The sequence below is a fragment of the Dermacentor albipictus genome, chromosome 1, assembly GCF_038994185.2.
Source record: "Dermacentor albipictus isolate Rhodes 1998 colony chromosome 1, USDA_Dalb.pri_finalv2, whole genome shotgun sequence".
NCBI lineage: Eukaryota > Metazoa > Arthropoda > Arachnida > Ixodida > Ixodidae > Dermacentor > Dermacentor albipictus.
In genome coordinates, this window is record NC_091821.1 from 260,336,620 (window position 1) to 260,364,537 (window position 27,918).

General features: G+C 45.9%; 1 protein-coding gene across 8 annotated transcripts in view; it reads right to left on the reverse strand.

Annotated features, from left to right (window-relative positions):
• LOC135902899 (neuropeptide F receptor-like) overlaps positions 1–27,918 on the reverse strand; it is a 424,407-nt gene that overhangs the window by 148,332 nt on the left and 248,157 nt on the right. The gene's annotated exons all lie outside the window — the stretch shown is intronic.

Below are 27,918 nucleotides of genomic sequence, written 5' to 3' on the forward strand. Positions count from 1 at the left end.
AGCTAACACAGATCCTCACGACACCTACCCTCACCTGTAGACGCAAGAAATCGGATTGTCTTTTTCTTTACAAATTAATAGATGGAAAAATCTGCTGCTCGCACTTGCTTCCTAATGGGTGCTTTAACATTCCGCAGAAAGGCACAAAGAAACAGCGCGCCTTTCAGCCTTTAGATTTTTGTGACTCTCTATCTAGAGTGCAGGCGACATGTAACGCCCATTCAGAGTGCCTGGATATCTTCACGCCTAACTTCAATATTTTCCTGAAAGGAGTTGGAGAGGAATTTCAATAACTGAACAAAAACTCCCATATCTGTTATGCGGTCCGTCGTTATGTAATCCTTTTTACTGTTTCTCCACTATTGCTTTGCATTCTCTTCGTGTACACGTTTTATGCTCTGTTAAAATATGTATTCACGAAATCATTATTCGTTTCTTTATGTGGGCGCGCGTGTGTATGTATGTGTGTGTGTGAGCTTGCATTGTTCTTCCTGTACACTGTTTTGCCGTGTGTAGCAGCACCAAGACCCTCGCGGTTGTTCCTGGGCACGTTAATAAACACCTATCATTGATTGATTGATTGATTGATTGATTGATTGATTGATTGATTGATTGATTGATCGATTGATTGATTGATTGATTGATTCGTTGCATCATTGGCTAGTTGGTTCGTTGCATCAATTGAAGTCATAGCGCTGGATTGACACGGACAAGAGAGACGACAGGATGTACGCACGTCCTTTCGTCTTTCTTGTCCGTGTCAAACCAGCGCTTTGACTTCAATCGGTGCTTCTTACCGGGGTTGTGTGCATGCACGCGTTAAACTGCTTTGTATGCCGCATTCCTTCAGCTTTCTTTCAGCGCTCCGAAGGCCCAGTGGGCGTCGAGTAAAGTTGAACGGGTCAGTACACTCTGCACTGCGCCAAAAAAAACTTCATCTATGGGAATAGCGTTTCACCGTTATACAGTCCATACAGTCCTACAATCCACATGCCATATATTCGATACATTCACTACACCTTCTCTTACTGAGAACAGATGCACGTCAACAAAAGAAGAAACGTGGCAAAAATTTCTAGCAATGTTTTTAGAAGACAAACGTAGCTTGCCAAACATAGACTACCGTTTCTTGCAAGAGATTAATACGCCGATATCAGACTCTTATGCTTTCTTATTCGATGCAAAAAATGTTCGTTATTCTCTTCCACATGCGAAGCTACTTCTGTGTGTATAACGATTGACAGTTATGGGGCAAATGTGTTGCAGAAAGCTTCGGAGATCTTGGTCAGCGGCTTTCTCGAACAGTGGAGGTTAGATTTAAGGCCAGCCTTTGCTTCTTGGAAGTAACGAAAGAAATTGAGTCTAAAAAAGTGGTGTATTCATTGGCTCATGCTTGGCGCCAATACTGAGTGCCATTAAACTTGCATATAGAGGCCGTAACATCAGAGATTGCCTTGTTGGACCTCTCGTCATTAAAGTATTCAGGTTCGTTAATTTTGTTTTTCATGCTTATAATAGTGCCGATGATTATTATGAGGATGCGCTCTGTAAAATTGTATAAGTGTTTGATAAATATTTTCTGCCGTCAAAATTAACACACAACCTACCTGCCAATAGTCCTTTATTGTCATCGGACCTCGAGGTCTGTCACTTCAGGGGACATGAATGTTGCTTGTTTCAACCGAGAACTGGAAAGCCGCTGTTTTTAGACAGCGCGTTAACAACTTGTCAAAAGAGACATGATCAACATTTTTTTTGTAAATGCTTTCAGGGGGTCATGACCGCACTTAACGCAACACAATTTTGAAGCACAACTCAGCCGTCTACAATGTGTTGATTTACCCGAAGGGCTTAATTTCCGCTGCAGCTGAAAAGCTGCTTGAAGAGAGCAGACGTGGCGACAGCGCCCAAAAGCGGCGCACGGTCGTTGAAAAGAGTCGGCTCGATACGCGACCGCATCTACCCGACATTTCCTACAGGGCCAACAACTGTCGGGCAGCCCTGCTATCGTAAAGGTTGTTCTCCCTGCTCCAGAGAGACAATCAAGTGTGTGCACACTTTTCCATCAGCTCGTCCGTGTGCGTGTTCCCTGAAACACAGGACACTTTTTGTGCCTTGTACCATGGTTGTGTTATACATTACCCTGTTCACTGGCAGGCAGGTGCCTAAACGAGTGTTTAAGAGAACGCCACACTAATGGGCATAATGCGGTGTTAGGTCCCCTGGGAATTCAGTGCCGCGACTGCGTGCCCTCTTTCACCGTTGCGAAGCGTTGGTTATTATGCACAGCCGACAGTTTACTCGCAAATTAATAGGAGTAATATTACAAAGTCAGGCAGTTCATGCAGTCGGCGCAGTTTGTGGCAGTAGCCTGCGCGCTCATTCGCGTCTTTCCTTTTCTGCAAATTGTATATTTTACTTCAAACCAATAATAACCAAACATTCAATAAAGTATTTATTAACAACAACAGCAATAATAATAATAATAATAATAATAATAATAATTATTATTATTATTATTATTATTATTATTATTATTATTATTATTATTATTATTATTATTATTATTATTATTATTATTATTATTATTATTTATTTATTTACCGTACCCAGGAACCAACCATAAGGTCTGAGTGCTGGCGCATACACTCAAAACAGATACACAAAATAAACAAAGAACTGCAGGGAAACATTTAAGTGAAAAGAACAATAAAAAACAATTCTGAAAAGAAGTGTGCGCGTACAGTGACGCAACAATGCAAAGGTTGCAAAGGTCGGAAAAGAACAATAACAGAGAGTTATAAAAAATACCGAAATCGCGAAAACAAGCGTTATGAAGACGTATTCTGTGGACGGATGAGTGTTGGTGATAACAGGCAGGAGTAAAGCAAGTTAAAGATCTGTGTTCTCCGGTGATCTTGCGCGGAATACGAAGCATGAGATAACTGACGAGTTCGCGACAGGTGAGGATACAGTGAAGGGGTGTGAAAAGAAATTGAAGGTCAGCGCGATTACGACGGCAACGAAGTAAGCGCAATGACAATAATCCAACAATGCTAGAACATGGTCCAGTGTCCGTGTTAACAAAGCGGTGATGATATATGCTTATAATTTTTTTTTCTGAACCCCATCTATAATGTCCCCATTGTATCTAGAAAAGCCATTCCAGACGACCGACTCGTATTCCAGTTGAGGAAGACAGATTGTTGTGTACAACTTGCGGAACGTTGTAGGAGAATAGAATTTTCTCGATAGTCTGTAAAGATAGTCAAGACTAAACGCCTGCATAGCAACGCGTTTCGTGCGAGCAACAAAGTGTAAGGTTGAATCGAAAAGTACACCAAGATCACTGATCTCGCAGACTTTGCATAACGGTACAGAATCTACAGAATAAGAAAAAGAAATGCTTGCTGCCTTGCGTGTGAAAGTCATGACTTTGATCTTAGCTGCATTCAAGGAGAGGTTATTATCCTTGGACCATATAGAAAAGTAGGTCCGACTGCAGGGTGCGACAGTCATCAACAGTGTGAATTTTCTTTAGAATTTTTTATGTCATTGGCATATAGAAGGAAAGAAGAGTTCCGGATAACGGAATGAACGTCATTATAAAGAAATTAGAAAAAGCAGTGATTCTAATACTGATCCTTGATGGACGCCGCTAGTTGCCATATAAAAAGAAGACGTTTAGCCATTGATGTCAACATAACATGGTCTATCAAGAAGATAACTGCCCAAGAGATCGACAACTGACAAGTCAACATCACAGTGCGTAACCTTGATCAGAAGCAGTGAGTGGCTGAATACACCAAAAACTTTGCTGAGGTCACCGTAAATGGTGTCAACTTGCCCTCTTTGAAGTACCGGCGCAAAGATTTGTGTCATGAAAGTTTTGCGAGGTTTGTGATAGTGGAGGGGCCGGTGACAAATCATACTGATTAGGAATCAATGATTTCTTCACAGTAAAAAACGATGTGTTGTGACGAGCAAGCTCGGAAACCATAGACGTGGCACAGAGAAGAGAAATAGGGCGATAATTGGAGACATCGGCTTAAATAAGTTTTCCATATGTGAGGGAAAGTGGAAGTATTCAGAGAGTTATTAAATATAGCAGTCAATACTGGGCCAGTTATAGGGTATGTCATCAGGGCCACAGGATAGGAAAGGTTTCAAATGCTTAAGGCATTCACTGACGACCTTTTCATCAAGCAACAGCACTATATGTAGGAACCATAGTGTGCTACGGACTGACACCAGCGTTGAAGCCTGAAGTTTTGTATAAGAATGGGAACTGGGCAGGAGAAAATTCCGCAGTTGCTTGGACTTCTGCTCCTCTAGAGTCGAGCAGGAGGAAACGCCATAAACGTGCACTAGAGCGTTTGCGGATGTACGTCCGAAATTCCGCCGGCCGGTCGGAGGCGCCCCTTTCCTAGAATGCAATGTATGAGTCATGATCTCGCTCATAGAGACGTTTGCAGGGAACATTAAAACAAAAACAACTGAATTTTCTTCACTCATTAGGCACCGAACTTCTGAATTTTCACTGCGCGCAATCTTCATACTTTAGGGCACTAGTTCAGATGAGAACCAGCGAGGATATTTAGAGCGTTTAGGTCTGTAGAGGGGAATGTATTTGCGCATGCTGTTCAAAATGTGCTCTGTAAGCTGATCTACTTGGTCATCAATATCGTTTTTTTTTTGGTAACCAATGAAAAAGTGGAGGTGGAGAATAAATAATATAAACCATCACGATGACCCTGCTGGAAAGCAAAGCGAGAGGATTCGTGTACGCCACTGGAGGAACTCTGGCTAAGGGCCGACGCAGAGATAGTTATCTTTTGCGACGGGTTAAACTTGTCGGAACGCACAAGGGACATGTCCGTACGAGGGGCACCTATAACGTGAGCATTCGAGGGGCAATTGTCGCAGGAATGGGCGATCAATTTATGCTGCTGAAGCGGAACAGAAGGACAGAAAGTCCAACAGCAGGCTGCGTGTACCAATCTTACCAATCAATTCCAGGTGTATTAAAACCAATAATAATAATAATAATAATAATAATAATAATAATAATTGAAGCGGTCTGCGCTGGACGCATGAAAGAAGACGAAGGAAGGTGCTAGGGGAGAAGTGAGAAGGAAGAAGTTGGAATAAAATGGCGGACGACACCCGTCTCACTTAGATGATGTCATTTCTGTTGCCGTTCTAGTTAGGAACGCTACATTTTGGCGCAGCCGACAGTTTTCGAAGACCAGCGATGTGGGTGACGTTTTTCGTCGACCAGGCGTCATCAGAGTCTGTTGTGTTCACCCGATACCAAGTGCACGGTGAGCCAGCGACGGACCTTCCTCTTGAAGTTAGTTCTACCGCGCTGATCAACGTGGTACTGCAACAAGCTGCAATCAGCCGCCAAGCCCTCGTGCAAACAGGATCGGTGACAGTGAATCTACAACTGCAGACACTGAGCGAACTCGTTCTGGAACCCATACGACGTGGCACCCTCAAAGAGGAAACGCCTGCCGGGAAGGTGAGCCTAGACTTAAGTGTTATGGAACTGCAAAGGAACATTATACAACAGATCGAAATAATGAGAACTTTCGTCCAAGCGCTTAGTCGAGAGCAGTCAGCACGAAGTATTGTTGAACCAGATGTTTTTGAAGGAAAATCGCAAAATGCACACTACTGGCTGTGTTTTTTCGAGCACGCCTGTGACAAGAATCTGTGGCACTCCGACGACACAAAGATTTTGCATATGCGCCGCTATTTGGGCGGTATAGCCAGAAAATGGTATGACGTGCAACTCATGGATTATGGAACAACATGTTGGGAACTGTGGAAAAGCAACTTTTTAGGGGCTTTCGAAGGCAACGCAGTAGAAAGATGGGATGCGGCACTGCGGTTCAGTTATACAGGTGGCTCTCTGCTTGAGTACTGTCTTGAGAAGCGTCGCCTGTTGTATTCTGCAGAACCGAAGCTGTCGTCTTCTGCTGTTGTAGCTTTGATAACGCAAGGGTTGTGTATCGAGATCCGTTGTCATGTCCAGCTCAAAGGTCCAAGAACGTTTGATGACCTTCTGAACTTTCTACAGACCTCAGTGCCAAGAATTACATCGAGAAGACAGCCAGATGGTAGAACAGAGCAACTTGATTCCAATCTAGAGTCGTTGCCGTCAACTGAATGTGAACACAGCTTCATAAACAAATCTCTGGGAAGCGTAAATCATGACTGTGAGGATGGTGAAGAACCAATTACCGCAGTTCACGGCAACCTACTTCCACATAATCTGTCTACCGTGCATCACAAGCCCCAGAAAAAGAGCTTCAGTGAGACAGTATATTTGGTGTCGTCAAGCTTATTGTACGCCCCCATTAAGGTAGATGGCATTGAAGTGAAGGCTCTCGTTGACAGTGGAGCTTCGGTATCTATTATCAACAAGACTCGAGTGGATGCCAGTCGTCTGCACGCTGGTAGAACATTGCGTGTCCAAGCCTACGATGGATCAGTGACCATGCATAGCGAATGGGTAACCCTGGCTATTGAATTTCAAGGAAATGCTATTACCAGTGACGTATTGGCCATTCCCAATGTCACCTACGATTTTCTTTTGTCCCGTCCAGACATGAAAAAACTTAAGATGAACCTCTATTGGGATGACAAGGTAATGGCCGAAGACACGATAAGAACAGAAGACCCTGGTGAAGAACCTAGTGTATCAAGGCTAATTTTTCACCACGAAGACATCAAAATTAAGTACCCAGAGCTTATATGCATAGGAAGCTACCCTCCAGCAATGAAATCCCATGTCGTTCCTTTCGAGCTCGCAGATAAAACGGTGGTTCGTAGAACCCCCTATAATATGTCCAGAGATAAAAAGGTGTGGCTGAAAAAGGAGTTGCAAGAAATGTTAGACGCAGGTATCATCCGGCCTTCTGTATCCCCATTTGCTTCTCCTATCACTATTGCACCTAAAGAAGACGGGACATTCCGCCTCTGCACAGACTACCGGGCTCTCAATCGTCAAACTGAATTGATACCTTATCCAATGCCGAGAATCGACGACATCATTGACGAAACCGGTGGTTGCCATTGGTTTTCACGAATAGATCTCTGCAAGGGCTTTTGGCAGATTCCACTAAGTGAAGAAACGAAGAAGTACACCGCGTTCATAACCCCATTTGACTTGTTTGAGTACAACCGCCTACCATTTGGTTGGAAAAACTCCCCTGCGTGGTTTCAGAAGATTATGACGGACATTCTGAAACCTTACCTGGGCACATTTTGCAATGTGTACATCGACGACATCATCATCTACTCAAAGACAAAGGACGAACACCGTAGTCATCTTTCAAAAGTTCTTCATGCCCTCAGTCTTGCCCAACTCAAAGTCAACTTCAAGAAAAGTGCGTTCTTTCAAGATACCGTAGTATTTCTTGGCAGGGTGTTTGATGGACAGACTAAAAGCACCAAGCAAGAATCGGTTGAGAGAATCTCCAAGCTGGTAAAGCCTTATGGTGTGCACTCCCTGCGCGTTTTTCTTGGCCTTGCAGGACACTTCCGGGCGTTTATCAAAGACTACGCACTGAGAACAAGGTGCCTCACACGTTTAACTCAGAAAGACGTGTCTTTTCATTGGGACGAGAAGTGCGAAGCTGTCTATCGTGAGCTTGTAAAACTAATATCGTCGGACCCCATCTTGCGAATACCGGATTTTTCCTTGCCTTTCGTGCTGAACACGGACGCATCACATTATGCTACCGGTGCAGTTCTATACCAGAAGCTATCCAAACAAGCTGATCAAACCAAACACTACGTCGTGGGGTACTACAGCTATACCCTGAAACCCGCCGAAATCAATTACTGTACCACAGAAAAGGAAGCTCTGGCCGTCTTAAAAGCTGTGCAGTACTTTCGTACTTACCTGGAAGGTGCCAAATTCATACTTTTCACGGACCATCAAGCATTGACTCAACTTCTGAGCATGGCCCAGCCAAGAGGCCGCATTGCTAGATGGGTGAACTATCTGCAACAATTTGATTTCGTAATTTCGCACCGTCCTGGCCCACTCCTCACTGACGCTGACGCACTATCAAGATTACTTGTACAGGAATCAAGCAATAATCCAGATACAATCAATCATATTAAGCTATGGGAAGGTACAGAAGAGCTCCAGTTTATCAATGGAAGGTATCACGTACCACCAACTATGATTCCAAGGATTCTTCATCTATACCACGACACCCCTGAATCGGGTGGACATGATGGCTTCTGGCGCACTTATAAGAAATTGCTCATGAGATTCACATGGCCGGGCATGAAAAACGACATCAGCCATTACATCCGCACATGCCACCTCTGCCAGGTGAACAAAGTTAAATTCAAGCAATCGACAGACGTTATGACAAACCCTGAATATTCAAGCATCCCGTTCGAAGTAATTCATTTGGACTTCGCGGAGCTCAAAAAGAAGGGGGAAGGAGTCAAGCGAACGCAAGCTTTCTTGCTCTCCATAGATGAGTGCACACGGACGATTGCGGCTAAAGCTGGCAAAGAAGACGCAAACAGCGTAATAGACCTCCTCAAAGCTGAGTGTTTTAAACACACAAAGACGCTCGTCTGCGACAACGGGCCGGCTTTTCGGAGTGCCAAATTATCAAAGTGGGCCCAGGAGCACGGCATCATGATAAAGTATTCTTCTCCATACCACCCGGCAGCAAACGGCCTAGCGGAACGTGCCATACGAGACATCAAACAGTATCTGAAGATGTATCCAGACTTTGCCGGTGGCTGGAAGTGTTGTCTCGAGGCCGCTGTGAAGCATCACAACAGATCATACACCACGAGTTTAGGCTGCAGCCCTCATTTTGTAACTTCAGGTACAGCGTCCATACTTCCTGCAGATCGTGAGCTAGGTCTCCTAGAGAACCTCGAACTTGCGGAGGTAAGGAAAACTGTCAAAGAACAGGAGATCTACAAGCGCCGCATGAAGCGAAACTTTGATAAAAGGCACAGTAGCCAGACACCGGACATACAGCCTGGAGACTATGTCCTTGTAAGGAAAGGAGCTGTGCCCTCAAATTCAAAATATTGCGGACCATTTCAAGTTATTAAGACTGCATGCCAGCATGGAATATTGAAGAATGTCTGGTACGCCGGAGCCTCGGGCCAAACGGAGTGCGCCGCTATTGGAAACGTATTCAAGTATTACCCCAGGAGGTGTAATTAAAAGAAATCCGGAAGAGTGAAGCGGTCTGCGCTGGACGCATGAAAGAAGACGAAGGAAGGTGCTAGGGGAGAAGTGAGAAGGAAGAAGTTGGAATAAAATGGCGGACGACACCCGTCTCACTTAAATGATGTCATTTCTGTTGCCGTTCTAGTTAGGAACGCTACAATAATAATAATAATAATAATAATAATAATAATAATAATAATAATAATAATAATCCTGGCACTCTTTGGCCACACTTGGCCCTTGTGCCACAAAACACCACATCCATCCAATAATAATAATAATAATAATGCGCGCTTTTGCACACAATTTCATGCTAAATATGCATTATGGAACGGGAATAAACATTGCTGGAGGTCACGGTCATGTCTTGCCTTTGTTTGGACGCGGTATTCCGCGCTGTGCTTATTTCAAACGAGAATAACTGCGTCGGTAACACAGGCTTTCAGTTTCAGAAGAGCGTTGACGAAGCCGGAAGTGTGTTGTGCTTCCGTCGAGCATGCTATGAGTTGCGACGGCTGCAAAACTACTTCTTCGTGGTTTACCGGAGCGTTTCGGATGAGTTTCTGAAGATTTCCAAGCTGCGGAAGTACAAGTAACGCGGTTGAAAATCAAGAGGCTTGCTGTTATAGAAGACGACACGGAAGGACAACTTTGCTGATGACGGCAGTGTATTCAAACGCGCTTCCGACATGACAACAAAGCACGAGTTGTGCTCCGCAGAAACCTAGACGCTGGTGCATTGCAGTGACTGAAAGGGCTGCAGGATGGCGGAAATAAAGGGGTCAACTCTAGTAGTAAACAGAACCACTACCTTGCCTCTTCACGGAGGGCGCCGGGGCAGAATATCCTGCTCTATTTTTTTAGTAATGTTCTCGGTAATATTTGCGAGCTCCTGATGCGTTTCCAGAGCACCCCTATGTAGCTTACTGGCTTGTGTAAATTGCATCGTGTTACAATGTCAAGACACTGGAGTATCTCAGCAGTCTTCGAAAAAATCATTCAATGAAACTATACGGGGTGTCCCAGCTAACTTTTGCCAGAGTTAGAAAATTTGCAAATGCCACGTAGCTGGATAGAACAAAGGTAATGCTGTTTGCCGTGGCTTGTAGATACTCAAACTATATTTTTCATTCCGCCTAATTACATAATTAGTCTTAATTAATTGATACACTTGTCAAACATTAGAATTAGATGAAAGTGTCAATGAGAAAAGCGTAGAGCAATATGAAAAACTCCCAACACAGCTTTCTGTTGCTGAATACATGTGACGTAAAAGTGTTTTTTTTTTCGAGCGTGAAAGCATCCCGCAAATGCACCCAAAATTTTCGCGCGACTGGCCGCTCGAGGCACTTAGCATGTAAAACTTTAATTTGGGCGAGTTGGTTCACGGCTGTTCAAAAGGCACAGCGTGACTGGGACGGAAACAAAGAAACGCAAACCCCAACACAAGCGCTTGTGTTGTGGTTTGTGTTTCTTTGTCTCCGTTCCAGTCGCGCAGCGCCTTTTGAACTTTGCGTGTATTCGCGGGCTTCTTTCACGCTCGGAAAACACTTATATGTAGCACGTATTGAGGAACAGAAAGCTGTATCGGGAGTTTTTCATGTTCTACAGTTTTCTCATCGACACTTTTCATCTAGATATCATACTTGAGAAGTTCATTTAATAATTAAGACTAATTATCTAAGTAAGCGGAATTGAAAAAATAGTCTAAGTATCTCCAAGCGATGGCAGACAACATTAGCTTGGTTCTGTATAGCTACGTTACATTCGCATAGTTTTAAACTCTGGCTAAAGTTAGCTGGGACACCCTGTATACCAGAGCTATTGTGTTGTTGCGCCTAGATGCCAATACATGTAACTAGCGCGGGCTAGATGTCCGTACCGATTTCCACAAGTTTTCAAGTGAGACTGCGCATTAGCACTGATTGTCAAGACCTCGCGATTGCTATATTTGTAAGGGGACTGTCCGTAGACCAAGCTGTTTATACGGAGCTCTTGACTAATTATCTCGCCTCGTACCCTCTACCTCGCAACTTTATTTCTCTGTTTTCTCCCTTCTTTCTATGTGTACGATGTCACGCTTGGACACATTCTTACAAACGGGGTGACGAACTTAGTTGTTTCAGCAAATTTTATCCCATAATGAGGACACACTGCAAGTCCGATTTGTATTGTACAACGCATCAGCACACGTGAGAAAGCCAAATCATGGAAAAAATGCTTCGAGTAGACGTTAGCCGAGTGCTCGATTGACCGCGCAAGAAACAATGACCACAACAGAAAACCATGGCCCTTCTCCACCACCTTCAATAAACTCAACAATGCTGGCAGCTTCAAGCCTCTGGTGGACAGAAATGGTAAGATTAGGCCGATCATCATCCGCTACAAAGCTCTCAACTAAAAGTTCAGCGTCACAACTTTTACGCAAAGGCAGCCGGCCAGCTCCAGTGCAGTGGACGGCGGAACGGGCTGCGCTACGACGTCCTGGGGGCCTGTTGTGGTGGAGGCACCACCTCAAGTTCATTCACGCACCTCAGGAAGCGCTACGACAGCTTCGTTTTCCTAAGGTGACGCCAGAGGGTGGTTTTCTGGGAAATTTCGCCATGTTCTGAAGTTCGCCATCTTGTCATCTTTGATTGGCTCATAGGAAGAGTGCGCCTTCTCTGATCGACTGAAAACGTCAACCCGGCGGCGTTTGACAGTGTCCAGAACAGCACCCTTCATGTAGCCGGCGCATCAAAATATCTTGCTCTAGTAGCAGCCGTGGTAATCAAAACTACCTGCATTTGCAGACAGCCTCCGTCTTTTTTACTCTGTGCAGGTTGTCTGCGTGGCACGTGGATGTGTCATTACGCTTGCTGTCTGGAAGAGAATACGTTGCTCGGCGGACTGCCACGTGTAAGGAGTGAAATGACGTCTCTGGCCTTCCTTGCTTGCTCAAGTCCAATTTCCGGCTGTCATTTCCTGTCAACTTGCCTCTGCACATTACCTGTATTGCGACTAACCGGCGTCTTCGTCATTAATTCAAAGGGTCAATGTACGGACCAAAGCGCAGACACGTTCATGTGCTTGGCAAATCACAGCACACTCAGTGGATGGGCAAAAGAGAAAGCAACGTGAACTGCAAGAGCTATACATGCACGTATAGATGCTTTTGCCGCCGCTGGCACTGTTCCCTTGTTGAGAAACAGTCTCGCTCTAAAGGCACTCAAACAATATTTCAACTTCATATACGTGCCGCAACGTTATCTAGTCGTTTCCGGCATAGTGACATGACCAGCGACGCCCAGACAATTGTCATACTTGTGTAGCGAAGAAGGTGCTATCTTGGCTCCTGTTCGGATTTGCTAACGGCAAGCCGTACAGAATGACAGCATTGAAGTCGCAAAACTGCACCGTCGTCGCTAAGCGGAAGCTCGTAGAGGCCGTAATCAACTTCGCTCAGACTGTGCTTGCCATTGGACCTACGCGGGAATCAAAAGAAAGCACTGGGCGACGTAAGAAAAAAAAGAAAACAAAGCAGGTGGCTGGCGCTTATTTTGTCGAACTTGTGATACACTTATCTTGCCGACTCAGCCGAAAATTTCTCGCTCGGCGCAAGCTAAACAGTTAGAGCATGCTCGGTCAGCTCCTTTTCGGTCTTAAGAACCATCGATTCCAACCCAGCTCAAGTTTCTGCATTGGCTCGACGTACCAACACAAAGGCTTCGGCTTTTTATGAAACGGAAGGTGTTGCGACAAATGTCTTACGACATTTTCTTAGCGCACGGACCATTTATAACAAGTACTCGCCCCGTACTGATTGAAACTGGGGAAATTGCGAGTGTCTCCACTCCCGACGAAATCGGAAGTGAGCGCTGCTGCATTCACGATAACAGCGGCCTAAACTTTGAGCCCTTTGCGTAGTGCGCGCTTGGCCCATGATGAACCGGCTTGCGCAGCGAGCGAGGGCTTTCATAATTTTTTTTTTTTTGCAAGCAGTATAGAAGCTTTTCTAATGCTAAATGACTTGCATTAAGAAAATGGAAAACTGCACAGAAAGAAAGAAAGAAAAACCTGCGTGTTGTTTTTTTCAGAAATGATTTGCTTTATTTTCACTTTTGGCTTCCAAAATACCCTTTGAATGGTCATATATGCAGCGCCTCTTAGATTTCATAACTTGCGAATCCTCCGCCCACCAACAAGTGGAGCTAGTGACCTTGCCTTTGTGTAGGCCTAATGCAGCACGGCAACGTTGCCTACTTGCTCGTCGCACTACATTATAACCGAGAAATACAATCGGATATGCCTACTCCCATTTGCACTAACCTGGTCCTCCGTCGTGCCTTCGACTACCGCCGGGTTTATTTGGTTGCGAAGCGACTTTACTGAGCCGTTTTTGGCTGAGCGTCGCGTTTACAGACGCCTACTGCTTTTATATCCACGTGATGAACAGTGCTTCATGCAATGTTGGTGATAGCGATGAGATCACAAGCTGCTCTGCCACTGCCCTTGTTTTAATGAACACGAACTGCATTTGCGTGCTCCGTAAACCATCTGGACGACGTACTGCTCGCATAAGGTAACATGCTGAACCCCGGGCTCGATGGACATCTGAAGAGAAAGCCAGAATCTTGCTGTATATTTGACTGCGACCGGTTTTGAATGCGCAGTTAAATATGTTGTGTGTGTTAAAGCCCCTTAAAACTTCGTAAAGTAGCGCCACGCTTTCAAGAATTCCGCCACCTTGTCGCGCTGTCAGTGAAAGCGCTCTCTATACTTTAAAATTGCCACTGCGGAGTGTTTAAAATTGTTGTGGTTAATGTTTTAAATCTAGTCCTAAACCACCCAAATATTTGACGGACTATTTGCTGTGCTCCTGCAGCCTTGATTGGCTAAGAGGCCCTTAACTTCCACAGCGCTGCAAACAGCTTGTGAAACGAAGTATAGTATCAGCCGAAGTGACTTCGAAGCAGTCTAACTGAAGTTACTTGTTGTAGGACCATTTCAACGAGGACCAATTCATGCCTGTATTTTTGAGCAAGCTCGGAATTGAGAAGTTACGACTTAATAGACAGTTTTAGCAGAGCGTTTGCTTGCGCTCCGCTCCGCACACGTTTCACGCGCGCCGGTGGCTGCATAGAATGCATTGATTTCGCTTATCTAGCAAGCGCGTCTCCCAGAGACGCCACTGACGTGCTCTCAGCTTGGCGGTAAAACGATTACGAAAGCATCGACACGCCCCCTGACGCACCGCTAAATCAGGTTCCTAGCGGAACGTGGTCAGCGTCCCACGTTCCGCTGCCGCTATGTGTGCTGTGCGCACGCGCGCCAGTGTTCCCGGTAGCGTTTTGCTGAGCGCCTGCGTGCCAATTGTTGTGATAGGCCGGTCTGAGTGGAGCGGACCGTAAACGCTCTGCTAAAACTCTCTAATGCTCTACCAAGTACACCGAAACTTCGTCGTCGTTCTCGCGGCGGCTCATTCCTTGAGCATCGCTTGAGCATATCGTAATAATACGCTGATAATAGCGTCGGAAATGCTGAAGGTAACGTATGTGAGGAGGCTGGTATCTTCTTAAAGCCGTATGAATGGGGCATACTGATGTAAAAGGTGCTTCGAGGCGACTTCTATGCTCCAGACATTTGTTTCCGCCACGTGATAACACGATGCTTTAGGTTATCTGATCTAGTGTTGCTTGTGTCACATCCCTCTGTGTTTGAAGCGTTTTCTTGCCTGTGCGCGCATGTCCACCGCAAATGTTGTATTCAGCGTGCCTTCTTATAATGAATTAGACGCGAGTGCAACGTCCGTCCATGTGTTTGTCTTCTCATATGAAAGTAGCTCCCGCGCTGTGGTCTCTAAACTGGATAGGAAGGTTGCGCAATTTCACTGCGAGCAAGCGTGCGCGATCCTGTGAACACCCCTTGCACATTGCCTGCATCCGTGAGAAAAACAATTACCTCATCCACTCATGCGTCCGTGGTAGCCCAATCCAAAGCAAATTCAACACTGAAAAAAAAAAAAACGCAATGTGGACTAGCCGGCGTTCATCACTCGCAATACCACGGGTATACTTGCTATGAATTTTTTTTCAAGACCTGCATTCATTGTATTTAAGTGACTGACGCACACATCGAAGCAAGAGGGAAGGAAGCTCCTCTACAAGCCGCTGTATCGATTTTCAGCAGAACAGGCAACGGATCATAAAAATCGCGAAAAATGAGATCGAGAGGCTCTGTCTTCGCGCATTATATCGTTCACAGCGGAAAGCAGTGCATATAGTGCGGCATGTCTGACTGAATAAGAGTTGACGACGTGCGACGCGATGCAGTCCCATCAAAATAATCAGTACACTGAGGACTACCACATTCTTATGCAGTTTACAAATTGTCGCGGCAAAAACGCTGATGAGCAGGCCGGAAGAATGAAAAAAATTCAGCTTTAGGGGATGCTATGATACGAGCAATAAGAAAGGTGCCTTATCTCGCAAACAACACTATTCTTCGTCGGAACAAAGTTCTTTCGGCCAGTGTTCTGCAGCCACTGCTTGATCCGCAAGCAGTTGCGATTTCCTTGTGGTATCATAAAAACTGCATAACCAGTTTCAGGCTTCTTGCTGCAGTTATATGCGCAACATCACGGCATAGCGCTAGCACATCGGTGCATCCAGCCGAGCTAAGGAGAAAAATGGCTGCAATGAAAAAGAAAAACGCAAGACCCGCTCGTTTCCAAGGGCAATGGTAGGGAGGGCAATCGTCGTGCAGAAATACGGGCGCAAAACCGTTTCCCATCGAGAGGATGCAAAAGGGGCGAGGAGGAGGCGTGGAGGCCGCGTGGCGGCGGCAGAGTTCAGAAAGTGACGGTATGTCGATAAATGACGATAAATAATCGAGGGATTTTAGTTGCGTCCTCTCTCGGTGGCCGTCTGCTCGGCGTCGCGTAACTGAACGGACATCGGAGTTACAAAAATTGAACCTCTCCAAGAAACATTAGCTATTAGTTAAAAATTTTATTATTATATGAAAACGACTTATTTCGAAATATATCCAGCAAACGTCAAGTACGTGAAATCAAAATTCTAGGTTCCTGGGCGGTTTGGTTACTTCACCGGGTCACCAATTAAATTTAACCAAATGCCCGCGGAAACCTAGAGTTTTATTAGCACATAGTTTTAAGTTTGCCGGATATGTTCCGAAATAAGTATTTTCCAAATATCAATCAAATCCTAATTGATAACGATGTTTTTTTGGGGAGATTCGATTTTCTGAACTCTGACGCCCGTTCAGTTACTCCTACGCTGAGCGCACGACCCCCGAGATTGGGCGCCAGGCGTCTGGCACAGAGCATGTACCGCATTTCTGTGGACGGTCGCCGCTGTAGTGTACTATAAACTGTAGACAGTTTAATGAGCTTAAGTGGCCGAGCACGAAAGAGGTGTCGTTGCACGCCATACGACGCCTTCTGAGTGGAGCCGAATGCCTGAATCATCGCAAAAGGGGAACAGAATTGTGCGAACTCTTTGACTGAATATGGTAACACATTGCACACATGAAGCGAAGTGTGGCGTGGTACAACTAAAAACGCATCCTCCGACATTATGCAATATCAACGAACACTGCAGTGCCAGCAAGGGTGGACGCGACTTCCCGTGTTCTGCAAGCAGTGCCTTTACGCGAATTGCTGGTTGTGTCACAGATGAACGAGTATTTTTACAGATTGGGATATCTCAGCTGTGCAAAAAAATAAAATTTGGTTACTTGAATTAAAATAAAAGAAAGAGATTTAGTCGCCCTATAATGGTGATGGCTACTCCTTTTCGCATAGCAGAAACAATATAAAAAAATGGTAGTAAGAAAATGAAAAGAAGCAACTTCATAAGGCGATAAATACAGATGTTTAGCTCCGACCTGAACGCTATATGAAAAATTACAAGCGTAAGTGAGCTATGAGCAATTAAGTGGGCTCGTGCCGCCCCACTGTCATGCTTCTTTTAACGAACATCCGGTAATGGGCCTTTCATTAGCAGGAGGAGACGACTATTCAGGGCTCGTACGTACGCGCAGTCGCAGTGGACTGCGCACGCAGTTATGACAATAGATCGAGAACGTCTCATGTGTAAGCATGCTTTCCTATGTTGCGGCGAGTACAGTAATTAAAGAGGTGTTTCACTGCACACTTTCTTGTCAGCACGTAACGCATATCGAAATATGCTTAACCGACTGCACATTCGTTGAAGCGCAACACACCAAGGCACTTTGGGTGCAAGACTAATTATACTTCTATCCTTTCTGTGAACTAATAATTAATTCAGTGGCTGATAAGCTAATATAATAATAGCGTAGTCAAATGGGCAGACCTTCGCGTATATAGCTCTGATTGTACTCGATGCTATGAATCTCTGGGTACTATAACGGTCTCTTGCATTCTCAGAAGAACTGATGGTTGCAAGGGGCAGTGAAAACTACGAAGACACATCTTTAATGGCATTGAAATCAATGTTACCGACAAATCGCTCTCACATAACCATCATCATGATACATTAACAGTACTGAGGTGGTAAGAGCTATCTGCTTTTACGAGAAAAAATAAAAGTAAGCGTAATTGGGTATCGCTTCATCAGATGATGGACACGCACCGAATTGTAGTATTCGCTCACCGCCATCAGGCTAAAATAAGCCGGTACGTAAATTTTAAGAAGCAGTAACGTCCCGATTGCTCTTTCGACTGAAATCCGTTGAATCAGCGGCGAATAATAATTCACCCTGAAAGCGAAAACAGCGCGTTTCTGCGTTTACCACATAATCCAAATAGTCCCAGAGACCAAGTAGTCTCTTACAAACGCCATTTCCTGAAAATCTTTATTTGCACGGTTCATATGTCACTACAATAGCGCAAGTGCAAGTTGTACGAGGCGTTTACGAGTTCAAATAAAAAGCTGTAATTTTTCCGCAGGCAAAGCGTGGCATTTGTATTTAGCGCACGCATGGTAGACTTTTGTATCGAGCCAGGCAAACGTCTACGATTATATCTATGATAGCTGCAGGTTAGGAACAACAACTGACACTAAAATTAAAATTAAATTATGGGGTTTTACGTGCCAAAACCACTTTCTGATTATGAGGCACGCCGTAGTGGAGGACTCCGGAAATTTGGACCACCTGGGGTTCTTTAACGTGCACCTAAATCTAAGCACACGGGTGTTTTCGCATTTCGCCCCCATCGAAAGGCGGCCGCCGTGGCCGGGATTAGATCCCGCGACCTCGTGCTCAGCAGCCCAATGACACTAAAATAAACGCAGCGAAAGCGATGCAAGGGCGCGTGGGATCTTAGATAAATGTGCTTTGATTAGCAAAATGAACTGCGCAATGCCGTTGGAGGTCTCACGTTTAACATACCGCTCCTCATGTGCGAGCCCTTTGAAAGGTGTGGGGCATTCAGTAGGTGTGTTTCTTTTGTTGTGGCAGTTGGGTGTGACCTGCGAATTAATCGGGGCATGAGCCGACGTCTAGCCGAGACGCAAACTATTCTCAACAATAAAGAACAGCTCTTGATCAAACCGTCGTTACACAAAACGAGCGCAGGTAAAGAACAGACCTCTGGCCCATTGCGCCAAAATTGCTTTCCATCGTCTACCGCTAAAAATATACGTGGCAGTCGTTTACGAGCTGCCCATAGCAGTGCTTGAAAAGTCGTTCGTGTCTCGGATGGGTGCAACTGCAGCAGCGGCGACGGCAGAAAAGGATCGAACCTCTCGTTTCTAATGGACCCAAGCGTGCAGTAGAGATAAGGGCACAGAGCATTCGTTTTTTAACGTCCTTCGCAGCGCTCAAATAGCCCGTGCTGCTGCATCCGGCTTCCCAGGAGTTTATTATCGAAGTTGGTCGTTCGCACAGACACACAGGCACACACATGCATGCACACACGCACATAAAAAAATAAGGCCTCTTGCTTTTAACTTTCCTCTCCCTCGTACGCTCTGTATGTGAGCGACATTTTATCCTTGCCGCAGGTGAGGGGGCAACGCCTGCAGTCAGCCTGATCGCGCGGCGAGCCTTTCTCAGGCAGCGATGAAAAGCAGGGCGCCGAGAAGCGAAAACCAAGCGAGAACGTTATACGCGTAGCTACTATAGCCCCATCGGGCAGTTGCCCACGAACCCTTAACGACGTTGCGCAGCTTTGTGCTGTGTCTGTCGCAGTGACAGTGGCCGGGATTTGTGTTTCGGGCATTTGGCCTGTTTCGATGCGTGTCTCTTTTTTCTGGCTTGGTGGAGGAGAGATGCAAGTAATTATGCACAGAGAAAATTGCCGCAGAGGGAGTCAATGTACCCGCTTATGCTGAAGCTCGCCGAACAGAACAAAAGGAAGAGAAGTGAAGCAAAAAAATACCAACAAGGAATCATGCACACCGCTTCAGTAAAGTAGGACAAAAGCAGGACTAGCATCACGTATCAGGGTTGCAATGTTCCTACTCTACTGAGAAACGTACAGGAGCAAAGGTAAGCGCACTCTCCGCGTACTTTGAACGCCGCTTGAGGTGGGTGGAAACTTAGCGCAAATTCACGAAATAACTGCAGTGTCAATTCGCCGATATGCTTGTATTTTTCTCAGTGGACACATTTGACTGTACACATCTGGGACAAGATTTCGAAGATGTCGAAGCACTTTAGCGACTTTAGTGTTCTCGTTATACCTGCACCGTGTTTTCTGCTTTATGGGCAGAAAAGTTCCAAACAAATACATCAAGTACGTCTCTCTGAGAAAATTGCTGAAGCGGAGAAACTTGCGCTGCAAGAGAAGAAAAAAAAACATGGACTCTAACACTCATGCCGTACCAAGATTCTTCTTCTACAAATAGGAAATTAGGAGCACTTTTCGCTCTTAGTCTACGAGAATGTTCGCCCACCTGAGTTAATGTTCATTATACGAAATAGGGTCGAAGTGAAACTCTGTCATCACGGGTGGCTCAACCATCGCGTAGCATGTTCTAAGTTTCTTCAGATTCTCTTTCTTTTCTTCTTTTTGGAAGAACGGCAGCCGAACTTCAGTCCCTTTACCTATAGTAGTTCAATTTATCTCATTGCGGTAAAGCTAAATCGTGTCGCCTTAGAGAATGGTAAAACGGCGGTGTTTATGAAACCTTCCAATCTAGTAACATGAAACCAGACAAGCAGTGACGCAAAAAGTGTAGCGCCAGCGAAGCCCGAAAGCGTTGAAAGGAAATCGTTTTATGTTATGACTTAAGTGCCTCAAGAGATATAAAACACGGTCTTGAGTGCTCAGCCGCTGCAGAAGTCCGGTCACGCAGAGAGCATACTAGACTGTTCTTAGTCGTCAGTCTTAGAACCAACCCACCAATTTTCTTTTGCGCAAGTGTTGGGTCTACCCCGAGCAAGAGGCGGAGGATGAAAAGGAAGGAAGGAAAGCTGGGGAGGTCAACCAGACGCACGTCCGGTTTGCTACCCTACACAGGGGAACGGGTTTAAGGGAAAAAGGAGAGGGAGGGAAGAAGGTACTATCGGTGTGAATGCGTGCGGATGTCTATAGCTTCACGCCTATAATCTGTCGCTGAGGCCAGTCGCTTTCATGAAACGTAGCAGTACCCGCGTTGATTTGTAAGCCTGCTACGCGTGGGGCCATCTACCTTATTGGTCTACCTGATGGGCTTAAAATATGCAGGATGCAATATCTCAATTCAGTAGGTACGGTTGTGGATGTCTTGTAGTTTTTCAAGTTCTGTCCCGCAAGGCGAAGACGTATTAAAGTGCTCAAGGCCAGGCGCAGCTCACAAAAAGGAAATAGAGAATTCGTGATGGCCTTTCTGCTCGCACCTGATCTGCTCCGTGAGTAGGTTCCCACGATGTCATCCGCGAGAAGACGGAGTGCCTTGCGCGTTAGCTCAGGCTTCGCATTAGTTCAAAGCTAGCGTTTCGAAAGGCACTCATGGGTCTAACATTCTGGCAAGGTTATTGATGTCTCTCAGTGAACCTTGTCACGGTAACAAACATAGAAAATCTCAACGCATTAACTTTGTTGCAGGCCTTTTTCAAAATTAAATCCATTAACTTCGTCAGCAATGTGATTCCGTGTGGATTGCGTGCAGCTTAAGCATTAAGTCTGGGACGGAGAACTTATCTACCGCGGACCCGTAGCTTCTATTCTTCCCCTGGGTATGTCGCCAGAAATGTCGCTATGGGGGATTGATTGAGAGCCCTCTTGTAAGTATTGCAGCATCCAAAGTGAACTTTCACGTCCGAAGGTAATGCTGTGCAAAGTGTACTGTATTACTATAGTATAGTAAAGAGACTATTGCTGGTGAATTCTTGAGGCGTGCCATCTGTTCGTATGGCATTAATTTCCAATTTTTTTTTCACTACTAAACGCACAGAAATGGAGCAAGTCAAGTACGATGGAGCTTACAGTTACCCCGGCCACTAAATTGTTCTAGACAAAACAGCTTCTACACACAATGTTTATGGAAGCTAGGCAAACCGGGACAAAGGACACGAAAGAGCAAAAGGCATTTGTTGACTCTCTTATTACACACGTAACTAATTTATTTCGTAACCAACGTAAACAGCTTGGAATATTCACAATTTTTAATATTGTGAATCCATGGTCAGGTCTTTTTCTTTTTTGGCGAAGTGAGGCCACTCATCCTGTCAACGCTAAGGCTTGTGGCTGTGGCGTTATACAGAGGGCGAATTCACGCGGCCTCGTTCCAAGCGCATGACAGCTTTACATGGCGCACTATGTAGCGCGTCAGCTTAGTTCACGGAATATACGCTGACTAACCTAGCATCGAGATTTATTGACTTCTTATCGCCAGACAAAGCTCCCCATTTGAATAAAAGCTGATCTAAGGGTGGTGAGCAAAAAGAATAAACCAACGGAAAATACCTCGGAGGGTCTAGGCGATATTTCGGTAAGGATCTAGGGATATTTTTCTCTCGTAGAAATGTCAGCTGTCCTTTTACAGGTATTTTGGCTCCGTTCGACCTTTTTGCCGCAGTGCATTCTCCAGGTCTTCACCTGCCCACCTTTACAAGCGCAGCGTTAGGTAAGCCGGAACATATTTGCCCGACTTCTTGAAGCGAGAGCTTCACGTCTGCATCTCTAGAGGCGCTCACGTGTCTTTCTGGCTTACCTTCTAGACTCATATGCCCTTGGCGCAACCTGAGAACTGAAACGCCTTTAGCCGGTTGAAATCCAGATAACAAATTACATCTGCCCAATGCTGCCTAAGCACTGCATCTTTTAGAACGCACGCACTGAAGTGATTTTAGCTGCCCTGCCGAGGCGACCACGCTATCCGACACCGAGTCTCCGCTCTGTCTTCCCTTGCAGATTTAATTGGCCACTCTGCTGTGGGGTAGTGCTTACAAGTCGTTATGGTGCTGGATCTTATGAAGGGATTTCAGCTGCAATCGCTTCAGCGGTCGCGTTTAGACGCGCAGGAAGCGCTGGCACCCATGAAATTCGCATCACCCTGTGTTGAAAATTGTGCGCACCGACACTTTTAAAGCGATCACGCAAGGCTTACCTTTCATATAAATAATTCTGGCGAAGTTTGCGGTGTATGAAGCGTTCGTGGTGCGGACATCGCTTTTTCTTCCACTTTATTTTTCATTTCCATTATTTCACATGGCAAAAAGAAAGGCTAAAATAGCCACCCCTATATTAGAGGCACTTCGATAACGTCGTTTCTTTGTTATGTACTTTCTTTCGTTAGGCTTCTTTCGTTGCTCTAGTAGCTGTACGTTTTTTAGCTATTTTTAGCATCTGCTTTTCCAAGTTGTCCGATTTCCAACTTTTTAAACAGTCGCCCGCTTGCGATGATGGATCGGTGCTAAGTCCCTGTGCTTGCTATGACAGTGCCAACTCCGAATGGTGCAGGCGTGTAGATACAAAGGCTTGCGCGATCATCAGTGTGTAGATTTGGTCCGCATACCGACCACGCCTGCAGCGCAATACGCCTGCGCGTAAATAAGACAGCCACACCCGTTCCAGACGTGCGGGACAGGCGCCTCTTTGACGACGGCAGCAACGATCCTGCTGCGTCCTGCGTGGCGTCCCCGGATCGCTGAGACACGGAGCTTCCATTATTTATACAGCCGGCCGGGCGAGACTCCGGGTGGGAAACAAACACCGTAGACTCGTTCGCGGACGTTGTTTTCGGAAGCGGTGGCGTGACACGCTCTTGAGGACAGAGCAACGCCATCGTCTCGTTCAGAGCGTCGCCCGGGTTTGCGCACGGGCCGAGGACGCCCCGGAGCTCAAGGTGCGAATCGGGAGGCACTTTTGCCGCAGCCTGCAGAAGCTCTTGTTGACGCATGCAATGGCTAAGCGTGCGTGCACGCGCACACAAAGTGCATGCAGCCTTTTTGGAACAGGGTATTCTGGACACATTGACGAGCTCAGTTGCCGATTTTTATGTGGGAAGTCGTTTTAAAGAAATCGTCTTTCTCTTTCTCTCTCTGTGTCTCTTTCTTGTTTACCTTTTTCTTTAGCCGGTCAATTGTTTATAGGTACTGTTTGCCTGAGAGAGAAGTAGCAAGCATCACCCATGTGCCAATTTCTGCGCAGGTGCTATACTCCGTTCCGTACGTAGCAGTCAACGCTGTGAAGTCACGCAAGAAGTTCGGTCAAGGAAAGTTATCACTCCACGCGTTCCGTCTATGCTTCGCTGCACCCCAACGGCGTTCACTCGCGCGAACATGCACGTGAGGCTCCTCGCGACGGGTTGCAAATAAAGAAAACCCGAAAAGACTACAAAAATAAAATGATCTAGAACGGCGCATTAGCCGCCGCATGCCAGAGTGTGTTTGTTTCTAGAGATAAGAACTTGTTTCCTTCAATACTGAGCCTATATAAAAAAAGAACAGTTGCGCCCAATTGCGGTCAAGAAACATTGAACTATATCCAAGTACAAACGAAGATACTGCAAGAAGTCTCTCTAGCCTCCACAGCGTGGACTGCTATTTAAGGAAGGGAATATAATAATAATTTAAAAAACCTTCATCCTGTTTGTCGAGGTTGCGCGGAATATTAAAATCAAAATTGTATTAACAACTCTCTCTAATGAGGACCATATTGACATTCTGTAGTGCCAAAGCTCCACGTGGAAGTATAATTACATGCAAACACGATATGACTGTCGGTTGTGGATATAGATGTCATTCTCATCTTTGGAACGGCGACCAAAATTTCAGCCGCATTCGTTTTTTCGCCCTTGACCATTATCTCACTGCTTTTCTCAATACTGCAGCGTTGCCATTGGTGATTAATATATTCACCTAGCTACCAGGACGTTAATCTCTTCTAACACGTGCCTGTACTTTTGCAAAGGGAAGTATAGTCCGGAGACTTGCCATGATGAGCTCCTATAGGTTCCTCAGCAGAGTATCGGTTTTGGTATCAAATGCCCTCGGTTTCAGCCCCGACTCGGTAAGTGCTGCAGAATATTTTCTTTTTTCACTTTAGTATATTTTGTTGCCTGACGATCAAGCGCTTCCGGATATGATCTGAGTGGTAGGCTACACGCGAAACTGAATATTAAATCAGTAAATACCTGCAGGAGCTTCGCTAAAAATCTTATCCATTCCGATGAGTATTGACGCTGAGATTTGCCACTTTACCCTAGCCATTTAAGCCTCGTTCTCTGCAGTGCAGATGTGAGCCTCTGGTCTAGGGATACCGACTTCGCCATCCACGGTCCAACCACCGATGTGCCTATATCGACGCTCCGCTGTTAACACTGCATCTTCTGGCTGGTCCAGGCAGTGGCTCGTTTCTGCGTCCATCACGTAAGCTCGCCAGAAGTGCGCCTACGCCCTCCTAAAAGCGGCGCCCCTTTATGACTGCACTGCCCAGGTCAACGCTCCCACTCTGGCAGAAAGGTGTTACACCCATCTTACAAACCCGGTACTACGATGTCTCCCTTTCCAATGGATCGTTGCAACGCATTCACTGCGGCCACGCAGCAGCTTCATTGCATTGTTTACGTCACAGCGCAGATTGAGCGCCGTGCTGTTCTACATAAATACACTATACAATCTCGAGAGACGGCGTGCCTGCGAAGGGTAACCCACCTCCGTTCCGACATAAATTTGTATTTTGTTTTGTAGGAATCTCTAAAGGTGAGACAACTGTGTGCAGTTTAGATCACGCACCTCAGCAAACAATGAACGAACGGCGATTCATATTGTTTGAAAGAAAAATTGTAAGCTATGGAGGTTCTTACAGCCGACCATGAACGCTACAGATTACTGAGTGACAATTGAGGCTCGCATTTCCACTCATGCCCACCGAAATACTTTGCCACAGAGTTTCTTATGCATAATATCATCTTCCGGCCACCTATTATAGTCAGCCAATTCAGGAAGTCCAACTTATTACCCTGTTCTGCCTTCAAAGTTATAGTCGATAAGTGGAGCCCCACCTTTCAAATACGGCATACAGCCTTTTGCGGCAAAGACACGAGGTTACTATGGCATAGAGCAACACTCTCTTTATCCTCCTTGAGAGCTTCGCTCGGACCTTTATCCGTCTTGAAAGCACGTGAATTAGCAATCACCAAAGCATGGGACGTGTGCGTACGCGTTGACGTGCTCGACGCAGAGTGCAGCGTTCCACATTAATAATCAATGCCAGCGTACGAGTGTAAAAGTGAAGGAAGCCATATAGGCGCGCAGCCAGTGAATAAAAGAGAGCGTGCCCCACTAGCAGCTACGAACGCCCGCGGGAAATTGATGAACAGTTTCCATATGTAGAAATACAAATGATCAAACCTTACTCTGCGAACGGGGAAAAAAAAGGGGGGCAGAAAGCTGCAACTGTCGGCCCTCTTGTGCTATAGTTTTCGTGCGTTTCAGAGAGCTCGCGCCATCTTTCTATACACTCTAATTTTTTTTCCCGTGTTTGGCGAAAGCCCTGGCGAAAGCGATGGCTAAACACACACCCCGCGGCGATTGTCAGGAGCTCGTGTTCGCATTGTCGCATGAATAGCAGAGTAAACGTAGTTGGCTGTCGCCTCTGTTGTCCGTTCAGCGATAATGGCATCCCGTGAGACGCGCCCCTCGGGCTGATAGCACAGAAGCGAGTGAGGGGCTTACACGCATATAAACGCTACGCCGTAGTTGCATGCAGGCAGAGTTCAGTCGCGAATTGACGATTCGCAGCGCTCTCGATGGCGTTCGGCACAAAAACCGATCAACCAGCGCCGCAGGTTCGAGAGGGGGAAATAAAAGAAAGAGACAAGATAATTGACACGGGGAAGCCGCGGCCGTGAGTAGCATGGCACCCTGGGATGAGTCGGAATGACCGACGCACCCGGCGTAGTGCGCCCACGGACTGATGGTCACGGAAGCGCGAATGGAAAGCAGCCGGGCGTAAACATCAAAGAGAGGGCACGACCGCCGGAATCATTACTTCTGCATGTGACACAGTAAGAGCTTTTGCTCTGCGTTCGTATGAGCCCGGCAGCCAATCGCGTTCTTTGTTGTTGTTGCTACAGTACACGAGGAAAGAAATGAGTCTTCTGGCCGGCCGACACAAAACAAACGAGCTTCTAAAAAAAAAAAAACACTAACCCTTCATTCATTGGGTCCTTACTCAAGTTTGCAGGAATATATAGACTGCTGTGGGGCATTTAGCTCAGCCGCCATTGTTACAGACCTACGGCTAAGCTCAGGCGGCCTGTGCGGCTACGTGTGAGGTCGCGGGTTGAATTCCTGGCCGTGTCGGCCGCGTTCCGATAAGATTTTCGTTCGTAAGGGCGATTTGCCATTGGCCGGCCTCCTTCGTGAATGTTATGCTTAGCATCATGGTAAGGGAAATGAGCCCTTACGATAATTCTATTGCATAAGAACGTTTCGTGAATACCGACCCTGCTCTCGAGAAGCAATGGCAGGAGTTCAAAAAAGAAGCGCATGTGCTCGTGGAGCACAACACACGTGATGAATGCGCCATTCGTTTTGCGCACTGACCGCATGCAGCATTCGTGGTCTGCGTGAGAATCACTTATATCAGAAAGAAAATGGTTGAGATACCTTTGACTTAATGCGTTACAGGAAAATTGTCTGAAGGTCACGGTGACCGTGTTGCTGCGTTGTGAACGTGCTGTGGAATGATAATCATTAATCACGTTAAAGAGTGGTTGAAGGCTTCCGCTGCCGCTACGACTAACAAAATCGACGCTTTCTTTGCTCACTTACTCGCCCTCAGCACACTTTATGCATGCAAAATTTGCATTACATGAGGCGTCTTCGCGTACAATGTCGTCTACATAAGAGACCTTGCATTTGAGGGCACCAGATTCAGATTGAGTTACTTTGCTAACTTGAACAGTAGCCACGCTTCATTAAACATAACGGAGAATCATGCTTGCGTCCCGATATTCGGCTTTTGCTGTCGCGCTCTCAGTTTTCTAGATATAGTTTATCACTGCGCGAAGAGACAATATGACCACAGGTTTCATAGGACCCTGAAAAGCGATGGTGATAAGCAGTGGACAGAAGAAGAAAAAAAAACCCACACTTATGCCTATGCCTTGGACTAAAAATGCGCTTTTCTGCCTTACTGAGACTTGGTTATGTCACACGACAGCCGCCACTATATTGCCTCGCTCACGTTCGAGTTGTAATCCTACAGCTCCTAAATTTAGCTAAGCGTTAAACAGTCACTATGTTGAATATTGGGCGGAGCCGTAGCTTCG